The 18083-nt window shown below is 37.5% G+C and overlaps 1 long non-coding RNA gene across 1 annotated transcript; it reads right to left on the bottom strand.

Annotated features, from left to right (window-relative positions):
* Positions 1–406: 406 nt before the first annotated feature.
* On the bottom strand, positions 407–17890 carry LOC105473427 (uncharacterized). Its single transcript, XR_011608547.1, has 5 exons — positions 17745–17890; positions 14594–14675; positions 5949–6087; positions 2014–2124; positions 407–470 (listed from the first exon to the last, which is right to left on the bottom strand). It is a non-coding gene; the product is annotated as an uncharacterized lncRNA (long non-coding RNA).
* Between the last annotated feature and the right edge of the window lie 193 nt (positions 17891–18083).

Raw genomic sequence — 18083 nt, 5'->3', positions numbered from 1 at the left:
TCCAGCCTGGTGACAGACTGAGACTCCATCTCAAAAAAGGAAGGAAGGAAGGAAGGAAGGAAGGAAGGAAGGAAGGAAGGAAGGAAGGAAGGAAGGAAGGAAGGAAGGAGGAAAGAGAGAAAGAATAAAAGATGTGACCAAAGGTTTATGCTTGCAGATGACTATCATACCTTTATTTATAACAGCAAAAAGTGGGAAAGATTCCAAATGTTCAATAATAGAGGATTGCTTAAATAAGTTAAATTGGCTATTGTAGAGCCTTTAACCATCATAATTTAAAAGATAGTAGTAAATCTCATGTTATAACATTTACCACAAAAATGGATTACATATACCATACTTCACAGATTTTAAGAGGCAAAATTTTAATATTTTTACATATCTAAAATCTTAATATTTCTTGTCATTTCATGGCACATCCAAGTGTATTAAGACTTGCAGGTGGGGTGAGGTCAGCTTGAAGCCAAGTTCTAGAAACAATAACAGAACACTCTTTCAGGAAATGCTGTCTTGCCAATACCCTAGCTGAAACAGAAGATATTGTGTGGAAAACCACAAACATTGAAAAGTCTGAATCATAGAGTGAATCATAAGAACTGAAGTTTGAACGTGAAAAAGTTTTAGTAATACCTAGACAATTAGTTTCACTTATTTTTTATTATGTAAGTAAAGATATTTGATAAAACCTATGTCTAAAGGATTTCTTTCAACAAGTATAAAATAATAATTCTTAGTAGTTAAGCATTGCATCATAGTACTGGCATAATTTTTTGTTTATTTTGTAATAGTGCATAAAGTATTGACGGATGTTAATAAAGGTGACCTCCTAGATTAATGAAAACCAGTATGTATATATAGTATGAATCAAACTTTTCTTAGAAGGGAAGAGATGCATCAAAATGTGTCCTGTCTATTAACAGTATCTGTGAGTTTTATTCTTCTGTTTTAATACATTCTAATATTTTTCTTAAAAAGCAATATTACATTTTAATACAAAAATTTTAGTAAATATTGTTTTTAAAAACAATAGAGAAAACAAACGCAAACTTGAGATTTTTCTAGACTACTCTAGGAATTGGTATATCTATCAGCGATTCTGTAGTAAATAGGCTAAGAAATTGAAGTAGAGAAGTTTGAGTTTCATTCTTGCTTCTGTCAATGTAACCATTTACAAATGATGTGGTTTTCTAAAATTTTCCTTTGTCCATGGGTAAGAAACACACAATAATGTTCACCAGCCTATTTCAAAGTAACAGTGACTAAACATCTGGAATGAAGCAAATAGATTATATCATAATTGCAGGGCGTCTCAGTAAAGAGTATGAACAAAAGCATTTTGTAAAGACAAATCTATTTTCCCTTTAACTTATCACTAAGTAATATTCATCTCCACACTAGTTGTGGGGTCAGACCAGCCAATCTATTGAAATCCCCAGGAACATCAACCTGAGATCAGTTTGTCTGATGTACCAAAAGATTTTTCTTAATACCCCTTAGGGATTTGTAAGCTTATTTATTTTTACAACCTGCAAAACTTCAGTCTCGGCAATCAACATAAAGTGCCTGACACATATGTATTATGCATGTATGAGCATTTGTTTATATTATCTTTGACTTTTTAAAATCTGTTCAATGAGCCTTTTTATTCCATACTTATTATATACGATGTTTCATTAAGATCCATGAAAAGAGTCACTCCTAGTTTATATTTACATTATTTAAGCACTACAAGTGATATTTGCTACTGGTTATATAAATGGAAAATAATTTATGAGATTTATGATATGATTTTCTTTCCTGCACTTGGTGACTGGGTTGCCTCTTGGTTTTTATTTATGTCATGAACGATAATAAGCTCCTTCTGTTTGCCCACCCACACAGTTGCCTGAGCTTTAGGTGTGGCTAGAAATGATGGTGGGGGAGGAATAACTGCACTCAGTTCAAACGATAATAGCCCTCTCCTTCTATTACAGCAACCGTGAGGCAGGTCAGCTTCCAGGAAAGAATACCAACCTGCTTTCTGTAGGTGAAGAAGTCCCAGGGCTTGACTCACAAGGTCCTCTAGCACTGCACTTTGCAGTCAGTCCTGTGGGAGATTCGAAAAGACCTATCCTATGGAAATGCCTATAAATGATTAACAGGCAGACAAAGGAATTAACTCAAAATTGTAAGAAAGAGTAGATTAGATGAGCACTAAGAAATGTGACTGTCTACAACCACCTTGAAATCTAACAGGAAACAGGTCAAATGGCAAATTAGACTGTTTAATGGTTGTGTGTGAAAGTGCCTCCTCCTCGTAAAGGAACTGTAACAGATCCAGTCGTGTGCAAAGAGAATATTATAAACAAGATAAAGAAGCTTCGAGATATTTTCCCTAAATTCACTAAGTCATTAAGTAAATTTTACATTATAATCCAAGTGAAAAAAACAAACAAACCAGAAAAATCAAATACAAACCAAAAACAGACCAGAAAAACCTGAACAGGCCCTAAATGAAATGCCATGAAGGTCTCCTCTTAAAATCACTGTGGATTCTCTTATGCCCCAGATGAAGCAGATTGTATCAAGCAAGCAACATCACAACTTTTATTGAAAGCGCAATCCATATTCTTCTACAAATGAAACTTAGAGTTTCCTATCTGTCTGTAATTTAGTTCTATTTTTAACTCATTTCACAGCTCAATTAATATTCCAGTGTTTTATTCTTCTTCGTCATATTCAGAGCAGCCTGAAATAAACCTTACTTTGAAGCTACTTCCAGCCTTTGCAAATCCTTACCCTTCTCAGAACCTTCTTTTCCATCACTGCTATTTGTTCTGTCTCCCTGGAGACTTCACTGTTGCCACCCGCTTTCCACCATTCCAAACTGCACCTGTCCCAATTGTAATCCCTGCTTTCTAAGTGAAAGTTAAGTAATCCGATAAATTAATGTGTGCTAATGTATTATTGGTCATTATCGTGCAAATGAAAGCATGTTAATTTCCTATCCTCTTTTCCCTTCTGAGAATTTTTACTATTTTACTATGGCCTTTTAAAAAATGGCTCATTTCAAAGAGGTAGTATTGGCAGTGGGAATTTTTAGATATCAGACCTATGGAGGGAAGTAGGACAATCGTGTGTGTGTGTGTGTGTGTGTGTGTGTGTGTGTGTGTGTTCCCTCAAATCACAACATGGAGGAATGGCATCACATGTGTAGTAGCTGATGCATTTCACTGTTATATTATGGATGCTTCTGCAACAGTTCTATTCAGAGCTGCTGTAGACTTAGCATTAGGTTAAGCTCTAGAAATATGCCATGTAAAGTGACTTGCATTTTCATGTCTATTATAAAGGTTAAAACATTTGAACTTTCTGTTTAATTGGTATATATTTAAACTTTTCCTGAAATGGTCAAAGAAAGACTTTTTGGCATTAAACTGCTGCTGTGTAGAGCCTAAATGTCTGAAAAATTCATTAAAACAGCACTTTAATTTTGACAGAGTTGAACTGCTGGGAAAATTAATTGATTGTTTCTCACTTGAGCTTTGGAGAAGTCATTAAGGTTTTTATGGTTTATGGAAAATTGAGAATTGAAGTACACTAAAATCAATATGTTATCTGATGTACAGAGAAAATCGCACTTCAGATGAAAGAAAGCATAAACAATTCCAAGAGCTTTTTCTTTCTTTCTCTTGATTCCACAGGCATATTTGCATAGAGCTTCTATATTTACTTGTATTCAAAGTCCTTTGTCAGTCATTTTTATTGTGATACACATTATGGGGACAGAATAATGAGGTCTGAGAGATGAACCACTGCATTTTAGAAACTTTTCTGTTAATTTCAAAAAGGTATTAAGGACATAATATAAAATACCAGAAATAGTCTGGGCATGGTGGCTCACACCTGTAATCCCAGTACTTTGGGAGGCCGAGGTGAGCAGATCACTTGAGCCCGGTTCAAGACCAGTCTGGGTAATATAGCAAGACCCCGTCTCCATTTAAAAAAACAAAACAAAACAAAATATCAGGAATATTCAGATAGGTCTGTATATTTTGAAACAACCCTTAACAAGAAAGTTGTAATTAGGCTAACATGTTAGGAGCAACGAGAAATACTTCAAGGATTCTATATATTGGGTTTACATGTATTATGGAAAAAATAATCATGCCTTCTGCAAATAATGGGCAATGAATTGGATACTGGCTGGTGCCACCAGCGAGACTTAGGAGCCCACTCCGTTATGTTAAACAAGGATAAGAACAGAAAAAGAAAGAAGGACTGTAACAGAAAAGATCATCATGTAATTTATCTTTACTTAGTCCTCTGAATATGTCCTCTCTGACCATCCCCTCTTCTGATTATACACATCAGTAATCCTGGGGGGATTTTACCTTATTCAGATTTTGCAAAGCCTGAATGGATTGGGATTTTAAGAGTAGCCACTTCTGCATTTGTCAACTTCTACTATCTCTATTCCAGAGAGAAAATGATATTTTCCTTTTTGAATATTCATTGTTGCTTCCAAACTCGTTCAGCGTCAGACTGACTCTTTCCTTTCTTGTGTAGCTAACATCACTTCTAATTCACTCAACTTCCTACAAAGTCATACCCACAGTAGCCCATGCAAGCATGGGATATTCTGGGAGACTGGTGAGATTGTTAGTGATAAAATACTTGTTAGTATGAGATTTGTCTCACAAGCACTAAGTAAATCATGTAACCCTATAGGTAACAGATTTATTGGTTATCATTGGATACTTTAAAACTCAGGATAGTTATCTAATAAGAATTTACCCTAGAGCAGGTATTTTTGAGATATTCAAGCAGTTACATAACAAGACAAGAGTGTGCTCATTGAGTTAGCATTTGATACTTGACATGTTTGTATTTACTTGCCTGTAGTTTTATATTTTATCCAATTAACCATTGTTCTCTCTATTGGGAAACTAATCCTAAAGGAATATACCACAAATAGAGAAACTCTTTAAATCTCTTTTACAACTTATGGACTTAACCTCTTTCTTCGCTTTTGCAGCATTATTATCAAAGTCTGGAAAATTCATAAAGTCATTAAGAAATAAGCACCCACTCAAACCAAGGCAGGATGCTAGTTCATCTTATGGTTGTCAGCCTGGTGTGCAGCCCTTTACCTTGTCTTTATGCTGCCAACCTGTGAGTGACTAATCCCTGCCTTCTTCTCCCACAGTTAATTTATCCTATTATAAGTTCTCATGATAGGCATCTCTGAACATGTCCTAACAACTTGTTCAGAGGAAGGCTTTCAGTTGAAATGGAAGATGACTAGCAATTTTCACTGCTCCAATAGTTGTTCAAAAGAATATAATTTATTAAGCTATATCTATTAAACCAAGAATAAAAATGTCTTGTTCATGATTATGCTACAGCTCTAGATTTATTGAGACACAAAGGGGGGAGGATGACCTTTTATACTGTAGCATATATTCTTTTATTTTTTATTTTATTTTATTTTTTTTTGACATGGGGTCTCACTCTGTCACTCAGGCTGGAGTGCAGTGGCACAATCTCAGCTCACTGCAACCTCCGTCTCTCAGGCTCAAGAGATCCTCCGAGTAGCTAGGACCACAGGCGTGTGCCACCACTCCCAGCAATTTTTTTTGTATCTTTGTTAGAGACAAAGTTTTGCCACGTTGCCCAGACTGGTCCTGAACTCCTGAGCTCAAGCTATTCATCCTCCTCAGCCTCCCAAAGTGCTGGGATTACAGGTATGAGCCACTGTGCCTGGCCAGCATTTTTTTTTTTTTTTGAGACTCAGTCTCACTTTGTCACTGAGGCTGGAGTGCACTGGAGCGATCTTGGCTCACTGCAACCGCCACCTCCCGGATTCAAGCGATTCTCCTGCCTCAGACTCCTGAGTAACTGGGATTACAGGCATGTGCCACCACCCTCGGCTAATTTTTATATTTTTAGTAGAGATGGGGTTTCACCATGTTGGTCAGGCTGGTCTCAAACTCTTGACCTCGTGATCCACCTGCCTCAGCCTCCCAGGGTGCTGGGCTCAGCCAGGCGTGAGCCACTGCGTCCAACTGCATATATTCTTCACACGGGGCGGGGGGGATCTGTTAACTAAAGTACAGATTAGAGTCAGGAGACTTAAGTGTTATTATGGTTTTTGCATGTAATCTCTTTAATAATCCCAATTATTTGACATGTTCTTTTCTGAGCAATAATTTTTGTCCTGTCTCTAAATTAAATACCCCAGTATCCCAGGGTATTAATCCACTGTGGTATTGTTTTTTATTCTATTTTATAATCAAATACACTTTCTATTATGATTACATTTCTCTCTCCTAGAAAGAGAATCTTTGATTCAAGACATGGTGTCCATGAAATCCACATTAAACCATACCTGGAGTATGTAACATGTTAACATGTTAGCATCGGTCATGACATAATCAGAGATGGGGTCATTGCATTGTAACCAACTAATAACCAGCTCAGCAGGTAAAAATTGCCAGGAGACTAGAAAGATGGTAGAAATCAGATATGCAGTTGTTTTTCAGAAGACAGACTCAAAAGGAGGGAATGGGAGGATCCCTGGACAGGCAGCAGGAAGACACTGCCCAACCAGCAAGTACGGAGCCAGCTAATACTGAAGGGGTCTCTAGAGACAAACTCCATCTCGCAGAATTCTCTGAAGCTGCTGTTGCCCAACTAAATCTTTAAACAAAATATTCATGTCCGCAGTGAAAAAGGACAAAAATTACCAGCCACAATATTACATTTTTATTTTTCTTTCTTACAGCTCTATTTGCAACCTTGGAATTGGATTTGATTCTGAGACTGCCTGACTTCTTAATCTGATAAAAATCATTGGTATTTACAGGGATCTGTATTATTCCAAAAATCAGCAACTGATCTTTCTTGGTACACTCTGATATCACTGATGAGAAGACTTTCTTTTCCTTGAAAATGCAGACAGTAACAAAGACAGAAAACACTCCAGCCCTCATTGGCGAGCAAATAAATTCAAGGAATCAAGGACAACCTCACTTCTTTCCCATACGAAATCCTTTCCTGCAACACATCACCCCCTCTTTTTTTTTTTTTTTTTTTTGAGACGGAGTCTCGCTCTGTCGCCCAGGCTGGAGTGCAGTGGCGCAATCTCAGCTCACTGCAAGCTCTGCCTCCTGGGTTTACGCCATTCTCCTGCCTCAGCCTCCCGAGTAGCTGGGACTACAGGCGCCCGCCACCTCGCCCGGCTAGTTTTGTTTTTGTTTGTTTGTTTGTTTGTTTTAGTAGAGACGGGGTTTCACCGTGTTAGCCAGGATGGTCTCGATCTTCTGACCTCGTGATCCGCCCGTCTCGGCCTCCCAAAGTGCTGGGATTACAGGCTTGAGCCACCGCCCCCGGCCACCCCCTTTTTTAAATTGGAAAAACTTAAAGTTGGGGATTAGAAACTTAAGTATGGAAGGCTCGCATCAAATGTATAAATATGAGAGACAACACAGTGTAGTGGTTAGCAGCATAGAATCACACAGAACTGTGCTGGAGCCCCAGTTTCATCACTTATCATCTGTGCAAATTCAAGCAATCTTGTTGAGCCTCAGTTTTCTTGTCTGTAAAATGGGGATAATAATAGTAATTACTTTGTGGAACATAATAAGTGTGCCATACATTAACTGTTATTAGTTTTTAAATTAAATATTGTTCTACTAGAATCTACTTCTGAGATATACAAGTTTTCTAATAATATAATTATAAAGATAGCTACCATTCAAAATGTTAAACAAATACATTGTAATCAAGTAATCAAGGAACCGTAGGATTATAAGTTATCCAGTGTTGGAACAGGTGCTTTATGAATACAAAAGAATTATAAATTCTAGCTTTTATGGAGAAAAGACTTTTTTTTTTTTTTGAGATGGGATCTTGCTCTGTAGCCCAGGCTGGAGCGCACTGGCATGATCTCAGCTCACTGCAACCTCCACCTCCCAAGTTCAAGTGATCCTCTCACTTCAGGCTCCCGAGTAGCTGGGACCACAGGCGCACACCACCATGCCCAGCTAAATTTTTTGTATTTTTGGTAGAGATGGGGTTTTACCGTGTTGCCCAGGCTGATCTCAAACTCCTGAGCTCAAGCTATCCATCCACCTTGGCCTCCCAAAGTGCTGGGAATACAGGCATGAGCCACCATGCCTGGCCTGAAAGACTAACTTATAAATATATAATCATTAGCATACACAGGTGGTATTAAAAACAAAACACTGCAGTATTTATTTAACAGCTCCATCTTCATCATCAAATCACATGTAAATGGTTATGAACACAGTACTTAGTTTTCCAATGCCTCGAAACAAGTAAAGATGGTAATAAAATAACCTATAAAACAAAGTCAGAAATTTTGTAAAGCGGTAGCCCATTCCATTTTGCATTTCCTGATTTTACTTTCTTCATTGCACCAGCTGATGGAGTACCATCTGAACCTCTGTAACGGGTAACTGAAGAGCTGTCCCTGTGATGCAGTGAATCCAGGCTGGAAGGGATGAACTCATTTCCACGCTTTCTATGTCAGCTAAATCCTCACTCTTGGACAGAAACCCACAAGCATGGCCAGACTGGGAGAAGGCAATTCTGCCAGCTGATTGGAGTTAAAATGTGCAACTAGACAAAACCCCTTGTTCCACTCCTACAAGGTAGACAACAGAAACACATTTCCTCTGCTTCTCTTCCTGTCACATTCCTCAAGCCATACTTAGTTATATGATGATATTCAACATCTACTTGGAAGTAATTATTACTACATTATAAACAACAACAACTAATGTTTGTTGGCATCTAGGAACTCCCTTGGTTATCCTAGGACTTCTAAGGTGAGGAGGGAAACGAGCTAATAGAACTGGATGTTGACACAGGCTTACTTCTATGGCAACATTTTCCTTTTTCCAAAATGAATGCTGGAATTGCCTGACCACCTGGGAGTTATTTGTTTCACGGTTCAAAAGTTTGTTTACTGAGCTTTTGTTCTGATAATCATCTGAAAGTGATTTTCGCTTTGGAATGAATGGCAAGCTTAACTTGAAATTTTTTATTATTGGAGCTGTGCTGCAAGAGGTCAAAAATGACCACATCACTGATCCATGGAGAAGCACAGAGATACTCTCTTTAGAAAGTTAACCTTATCTACAGTTTAAAGTAACCTTTTAGGAACACAAACACACACACACACACACACACACACACACACACCTGTTACTCTATCTTTGTCTACATATTTTGCTTCACTCCACAAAAGAGGGGAGGGTAATTTAAAACAATCAATAATTCTTATGTAAATCAGGTTAGTCAATTTTTCCACATGTTTTTACTTTGACAAAGAATGTAACAGTCTTTTCCAAGAGTAAACAATTTCCAACGACTGCTGGCTCCTTCCATTAGGACAGTGTAGGGAGGTGGGTGTTGGTTACAGAATAACTCAGGTCTTCAGAAGCGTGACTACATAATAAGACATGTTTTCAAGCCTAGCTGATGAAATTTCAGTAACTATTTTTGGAGTGAGATCTTCTATTTATATGTCATATCTTTAAGATATTTCGTATGTAGATAAGTCATATTTATTTGATGTGATAATGACTTCAAAATTATTGGTCATTGATGTGCACTGTTCCCATGAAATAGTTAAAATATTATTTCTGCTAAAATAAAAACAATGATGCATTCAGAATTTGTATCTTACTGCTGTTTGAATAAACATTTTATATTATTAGTTTAGTGTTCTGACATACAATGCAAGGACATAGCATCTGGTTCATTTTAACCCATAAGTGTCTGTACAGCATATTATAATTATATTTTTAAATTATTGTAGGGGAGAAGAGGATCTTAAATCCAAAATTTTTTACAGAAACTGATTGTGGAATTCTTTATTTATGTCCTCAAAATAATACCTCAGAAGATGACACACAATCAGGCATGGTGGCTCATGCCTGTAATTCCAGCACCTTGGAGAAGCTGAGGTGGAAAGATTACTTGAGGCCAGAAGTTCAACACCAGCCTGGGCAACACAGAGAAACCCCGTCTCTGCAAAGAAAATTAAAAAAATTAGCTGGGCATGGTGTTGTACCCATATAGTCCCAGCTACTTGAGAGGCTGAGGTAGAAGGATAGCTTAAGCCCAAGAGGTCAAAGTTGCAGTGATCATGCCACTGCATTACAGCCTGGGTGATAGAGCAAGATCCCATCTCAAGAAAACAAACAAAAAAAGATGACACTTTAATGGTTATTCTGGTATCATCTAGGGATGAACACACATATACACAAATTTTAAGTAGATGATATTTCCCTAAGAGATATTCCTTAAAATAGTTGTCCCATATACATTCTTTTGAATAATGTGTTATGTTTAAATGTTCATTTTCAGATTTACATTTGAATTTATTGATGCTTATCTAGCCTTTCCTTAAAGAACATGGATCACATATCCAGAAAGAAACATTGATGAGGAGTAAGCTCCAACATCATGCATGAACTTGCCCTAAAATACTCAGTCTTTCTGATGAAGTTTACCTTAAGAAAGTGAAAAATACTTTCAAAAGTAATATTTTTAAAAATTAATGTGACTTTTGGGGGACAATTTTGAAAAACATGCTTTCTTTAGCAGCTGAAAGTGGAAAACACAGGCTGAAATTAAGGCTATGACCATTTGTCATAATGCAGGCCACACATGGTCACAGCATTTTAAGTGGAAATATACTATGTTTGGTAATCTTTCTGTTTTTTAGAGGTCTTTGTATTACTTTTACAATAAAAGAAAGAATAATAGAAGCCCAAAAAGTAGCAGTTTTTAAAAGCACAAAATTTTTATCTTCTATTTGAGGATAGGTAAGTGAAGCTATGTTTAATAAAGAAAAATAAAATATCAAGAAAATATGATCTTACCCAAATTTACATTTGAGTTTCTATCTCAGTTAAAAAATACTTCTGTATTCATGCTAAATCCTGGCCTCAGTGCTAATATTTTACAGACTGACTTGAAACTACCAATTCTAAAAATGGAAATAGTTTAAGCAATCTCTAATTTCATAAAATACGAGAATGCCCCTTTCAAGGAAAATTTATAATGGTTCTGAGTTATGTTTGTTTTTCTTGTTACTTTTTATTGCTAAAACTCTTTCACCAAGCTAGTATTTCTTTTATGCCCAGGAGGCAAAACAGCTTGGCATTCTGTTGAATTTGTTCATCTAAATGTCAACTTTTTAAAAATGGAATGAGGATTTTGTCTTAATATTTTCATTTAAGACTACAACTATATGACCTTTAAGATCCTCTCTTACTTTATAATCTCTGATGATTTTACTATACCTTCCCTTAAAATTAATGATAAAAATCTTAACAATCATTCTTAAGTAATATACATTGTTATATTAGCCTAAGACAGAATACAAAAATATTTACATCAACTATGGCTTTCTGTAAGGATAGTACAGATCTCAGACAGTCTCCAAAGAAGTTTTCTAGTGTCTTTGAGTTGCTGCCTGAGAAAAAGGGAGCACTGAAAGACTTCTCCAGAGATTACATTCTTGAACCCAAGGCCCTTCCTCCTCCTTCTTCCCCATCTTTGTGCTGCTTCGCTCTTCTGAATCTCTGAAGTGTAATACAAGACCAGCAGGACTGCATAACAATAGAGATGAGACTATCTTTGCATTTATACTAATGTAGTTTGCCAATGTACAGATGCACAGCAGTTTTTGCTTAAATTAGGTTTCTGTTTAGTTTAACTCCTTACTCTGATTCAAAAGCTGTCTCTCAAGTTCCCTGCTGGGTTTGCTGGCTCATATTTCTCCCTTTGATCCTGGGTTCACTCTGCCTTCCTCACCAGCTCCCAGAGCTACCTGTTTAGTTCCAACTAAAAGTACTCTTACTGCAGTTGCCCAATGCTGGCTCCGTGGTTCTGTATTCTCTTTAGTCTGTCCATTACTCATTAACCTTCCACTGCTCCCTAAATGGATCTCCTTCTTCCTGGACAGCTCTAAACAGTCCTTTTGGCTCTGTTCAATGTTTAGCTTTTTATTTATTTTTTTAGAAGTAGGGTCTTGCTTTGTCACCCAGGCTGGAGTGCAGTGACACAATCCTAGCTCACTGCAGCCTGGAACTCCTGGGCTCAAGTGATCCTCCCACCTTGGCCCCCTAAAGTGCTGGGATTACAAGGCGTGAGCCACTGCGCTGGCCTTCCATTGCTTGTATTTGCATATCCATACCTACAATTTAAAGAATGCTATCTATACAGAAATATTAGCATTCAGTATGATAAAAGAAATTAAATATGTTTTAAAATACATGTGTTTATAATGATACTTAAAAATGCTCACTAGTCATCTTTTGGAAACTGGTAACAAAAAAGAGTGTGGGGGAGACAGAACCAAGCATTCATCATACTTTTTCCATAAGAACCATATCTCAGCATCACCAAATAGTTGATAAGGGAAGGCTTTTTGGCTTGTTTTTGTTTTAATAAGTTGCAGCTAATAAATGCAGAAGGCATAACAGAATTTACATGTCACCATTTTGCAATCCCTAATGAAATAAAGAATTTGGGCAAAGACCCTCAATGACTTCTAAACCATTAGATAAAAAACTTAATGAGGAATTATATAAAGAAAGGATCAAGCTGACAATACCAGAACACACTGATCAAATTTAACATTACAAGTAGGGAAACAATCATACACTCTATGCCTCATCATATAATGCAAAAGAAAATATACAACACAAACTATTAAATATTTTTACAGAAAATTGGCTACACAGGAAGCTGAGGCAGGATTGCTTGAGGCCAGGAGGAGTTCAAGGCCGCAGTGAGCTATAAATGATCACACCTGTAAATAGCCACTGTACTCCATCCTAGGAAACACAGAGTGACCCAGTCTCTTAAAAAAAAAAAAAAGAGGATTGAGCAAGATTCTTATTGAGCCCTCTATCAATTTTACAGGAAATACAGGAGACAGGATATCACAGGAAGGCAATCAGAAAAATTCAGAATGTGGGAAATTTTACAGGACAGATTATCTACTTTTTTCAACTAATTACGAGAAAAAGAAGAAAAAGATGCATATATATCAATGGGACTTTAATGACATATTAATGTGTAATGTGTGCATTTTGGTTTCTGATTTGAAGAAATCGATTGTAAAAAACAATGATCTCTTGGGAAACAGGAAAATATGAAGACTGAGTATTTGATAATATTGAATTATTATTAATGTGAGGGTGTGATAATGGCATTGTGGTTTTTTTTGAAAAAAGAATCCTTATATTTAAAAGATATATATCAAATATTCATGGATAAAGTGATATAAACTCTGGAATTTGTATAAAAATAATCCAGGACATGGGAGAAGCAAATGGGGTATAGACAAAAGAAGATTACCCATGAATTTTCTATTGTCAAAGCTGGTGATGGCTACATGATGCTTCATTATACTATTCTATCCACTTTTGTATATGTTTAAAATTTTTCATAATAAAGTGTTTTAAAGGATTTAGTAACTAATATATTTCTTTGAAGATATAATAGGAACTCTGCTGTCAAGAGAGAAGCTGATTCCAGAAATCATAGCCTGTGATGTGGAATCTATTCTATGGGATTGTAGTGATACTCTCAATCTACCCGCTTTTCTCCTTTTCTCCCCAAACCTTTAGAAAATCTGGTACTGCCTGTTAAAATGTAGGCATTGAATGACCACTGGTTGGGAAGAAAGGTGTTTCCTAGGAGAGTGGTGGTTTATCTATTTGTTTTGGAGAATCCCCACTTTGCCCTCACCACTCTAGAGAGGAAAGTGGTGATCCACCCAGGTGAGTTCAAGCCCCTTTTAATAGCCAGTGAAGCTAGCAAGTGCCCTAGGGCTACCTGTGAAATGACCTTGGAGTCACAGCCATATCATAGGCTGGTAGTTTCTTGCTGGACTGGAGTAAGCTACTGCTATAGGAGCAAGGTTAGAGGAAACTAAGAATAATCTGCAGTCTAAATCAGGAAGTTCAAGACATGGAAAGTACAGTTCTAATCTTGACCAAAAATGAAAACGAAGTAGATTGGTGGTAAGATGCTACCATGAAGATTTCTCAGGCCCATCAGGACTAGGAGAAGAGGGTCAGGGCCATCTGATAACCAGCCTTGGTTGCAGAAAAGGGTTCAGCTCTAAGATAGAGTTAGAGTGCAGACCAGGAGTCAGGAACACACACTTTGGAGAAAGTTAGTGATTTAGTGGAGAGGCTGTGATCCACGGATGATGTGGTCTAGGAGTCTGATGTCACATGCAACCACACTGATCCTGGCAGTAGATACCACTCAGTAATGGTGGAGATGGAATTTGTATGCTGCTTAGTGGTGAAGACCTGTTGCTTTTCCATTGCACACTCTGCCTCCCAGCTCATTGAGCTGACTCGGCATATGGGAGAGTCCTTGAGCAAGCAGCTCTGTTCTCTCCACTTGGTGGTGTTCTCATCTTGGCATCCCTCCCAACCCCTGTTAAATGCTAATCCTTTGCTTAGGCAGCACAGAAGAGAGCCAACATGACACAGAAGGAAGAAGAGGTAAGAGCCAGTGGGAAAGTCTTGGACTCCGGAGGCAAACTCACCTGGCTTAAATCCTGATTTTATTTCTTCCCAGCTTGTCAGCTTCTAGCAGATTTCCTGTTTTCAGAGGGTTTGTTTTATTGTCTGTAAAATAAGCAGAGAATTATCTATTTTGGAGTATTGTCAGAAAAGTAAATGTAAAAGGGGCTATGAAACATAATATTAAAGTAAACAGGAATATCACCTCCTTTATAAACTTGTTATGGCCACTTGGGGTCCTAGGAAAAATGGCAACAAGGACTAAGGGACACAAGAATCTTAGGAGACTTTAATAGTATTTGGCGCTCCCAGATGCTGAACCTGTCTAAACTTGACCGAGGAAGAGTGGTTTTCATGAAAACCTTCTGAGTCAAAATATTACTATAAATTGCCCAGTCTCTTCACAGCAGTAGCCCCATCCCATCATCACAGGAGTAAGGGAGCTGGAAAGGAGTTTCCTGCTGATGCTTTCTTGTCCAAAGGACTTATTTGTTTTTTTATTCTATGATTTTCAATACTACCAATAGATTGGACATCAGACTTCCAAGAAGCAAGCTGCCTGAGTGATGCACACCAAAACAGCTGATTCCTTTGGGCTAGGGCAAGGATGTCAATCTAAATCAATTAGCTGAAGCATTACATCAAGGAAAGTCTAAGGTGTTTTTTCAAAGAGATCAAAAATTACAGAGGATTAGAGAATAGGGTAATGTGTGAGGAGTTTAATTTCTCTCATACACTGTAGTCCATAAGTGAACAGTACAGGTTGAGGGATGGTTCTGCTCTATGTGAGTTGTAGTATCTGGAGATAACAGTAGACAATGGGGGAAGGCAACAGATTTTAAAATCTTTTGCTCATCTATCATAAAGCTCTTTATGCTTTTTAATATGATTTCTCAATATACAGACATTGCTCACTAAATCTTAACTTTTTTCTTCTTTCCATCCCATTCTATATCGAGTATATTGAAGATGGCTAACTACTGATAATTTTATGAAGTAGCTAAAGAAAATTAAATGTGCCAATAATGCTTTACACTTTGCCACCATAAAAAAAAAAGTAGCCTTACTTTTCTCTAGAATAGTCTCTAGACTTCTTATTGGCCTTGACTCATGGGTTTTATGCATATTTTTTAAAGGGGAATCACTGCACTCGTGTTTAACAGAATAGATCAACATCATTACATTTAATTTTAAATATCTTGTACTAGATTAGCTCTTGAAAACTCTAGATTTTGGCCAGTTCAAAACTAAATCACCAATAGGTAAAGATACAGAATTTAAGAAACTAGGAAAAATAAATATTCAGCCCAGTAACCCCTTTAACATCCTTTCAAGATGGTCTTGAATCAACAGTCACCAAGAAAAAGTCTCTAACAGTTTGGAGGTTCCTCATAAAACTAAAAATAGAACTACCATATGATCCAGCAATCCCAGTACTGGGTATATAATATACCCAAACGAAAAGAAATCAGTATATAGAGGAAGTATCTGCACTCCCATGTTTATTGCAGCATTGTTCACAATAGCCAAGACTTGGAAACAACCTAAGTCTTCATCAGCAGATGAATGGATGAAGAAAATGTGGTACATATACACAATGGAGCACTATTCTGCCATAAACAAGAATGAGATCCTGTCATTTGCAACAACATGCATAGAACTGGAGGTCATTATGTTAAGCAAAATAAGCCAGGCACAGAAAGACAAACATTACATGTTCTCATTTATTTGTGGGATCTAAAAATCAAAACAATTGAACTCACGCAGATGGAGAATACAAGGGTGGTTACTAGAGGCTGGGAGGGGGGGATGGGGGAAGTGGGACTGGTTAATGAGTACCAAAAAATAAAAAGAATAAATGAGATCTAGTATTGAATAGCACAACAGGATAATTATAGTCGATAAAAATTTAATTGTACATTTAAAAATAACTAAAAGAGTGTAATAAAATTGTAGCACAAAGGATAAATGCTTGAGGGGATGGATACCCCATTTTCCATATGTGATTATTACACATTGCATGCCTGTACCAAAATATCTCATGTACCACATAAATACATATGCATCCTATGTACTCACAAATATTAAAAAAAATTTTTGAAGAACAAGTCTCTAGAAGCTTGCTATGATTTTGTTGACTTTCAAGTTAAGTTGCTAAAAATATTTCTCCTGTATTTGTTTTGTTTGTTTGTTTCTTTGTTTTTGTTGGAGACAGAGTTTTCACTCTGTTATCCAGGCTGGAGTGCAGTGGGGTCATCCTGGCTCACTGCAAACTCCACTTCCTGGGTTAAAGCAATTCTTCTGCCCCAGCCTCCCAAGTAGCTGGGATTACAGGTGTACACCACCACACCTGGCTAATTTTTGTTTATTTGTATTGTATTGTTTTGTTTTGTTTTAGTAGAGATGGGGTTTTAGCATGTTGGCCAGGCTGGTCTCAAACTCCTGACCTCAGTGATCTGCCCACCTTGGCCTCCCAAAGTGTTAGGATTACGGGCATGAGCCACTGCACCCGCTCTGTTGTTTTTTACTTCATAAATACTTGTGTGTTATCAAAAAACCATATTAGGCCCTCCTCTAACATTAATCTTCCAAAGCCATTAAGACTTCTCTTTTTCCTGGGCTTATGGGATTTATTTCAGATCTACTGAATAATTTGTATTATGATTAGATTGGATGGGTTTGCACTACTATTCCTTAGTGACAAAACCTTATGGAACATATTTTTCCACTAATTGCATGATCCCCAAATAGCCCAATGAATAAAGAAACATTAGTTGGTCGGGCATGGTGGCTCACGCCTGTAATTCCAAGACGAGGCCGAGACGGGTGGGAGACTGAGACGGGTGGATCGCCTGAGGTCAGGAGTTTGAGACCAGCCTGGCCAACATGGTAAAACCCAGTCTCTACTAAAAATACAAAAATTAGCTGGGAGTGGTGGGGGGCGCCTGTAATTCCAGTACTTGGGAGGCTGGGCCAGGAGAATCGCCTGAACCCAGGAGGCAGAGGTTCGTGCCATTGCACTTCCAACTGGGCGACAAGAGCAAAACTCCGTCTCAAAAAAAAAAAAAAAAAGAAAAGAAAAGAAACATTAGTCATCTGGGTATTTTGTTTTCCAGTACAAAACATCAGGTAAAGGGTTTCATCTGGAAAACTAAAATTTTCCCCACCTCTTACCTCGTAGGTGATGCCTTGTAGAAACAGCTTTGGATAGTAGATGGAATGAAACGTCAGACTGGAAGGATCATGCTAGTTTCCCTGAATTCTGGTCAAGTTCCCAAGATTGAAACGAGTTGTTCTTAGAGCTGTGGGAGTGGATATCTGAAATTACTCCTTTAAAAGCTGCAGGAGGCTTTGGGACTATGAATGGTAAAATGAAATGGTAAAATGTCAACTTGCAGAAAATTAAACGTTTCAAATCTTGACCTTGGAAAAGGTTGATTCCTGAGCAACTACAGGAGGGAAAATCATAGCCACAGTGGACTCAGGCAAAGAATGTCATCTAAACACAAAGCC

Source organism: Macaca nemestrina, chromosome 10 (assembly GCF_043159975.1).
Source record: "Macaca nemestrina isolate mMacNem1 chromosome 10, mMacNem.hap1, whole genome shotgun sequence".
In the NCBI taxonomy this organism is placed as follows: Eukaryota; Metazoa; Chordata; class Mammalia; order Primates; family Cercopithecidae; genus Macaca; species Macaca nemestrina.
Note: the sequence above shows the minus strand (reverse complement) of the source record. Positions and strands in the feature narration are given on the sequence as shown.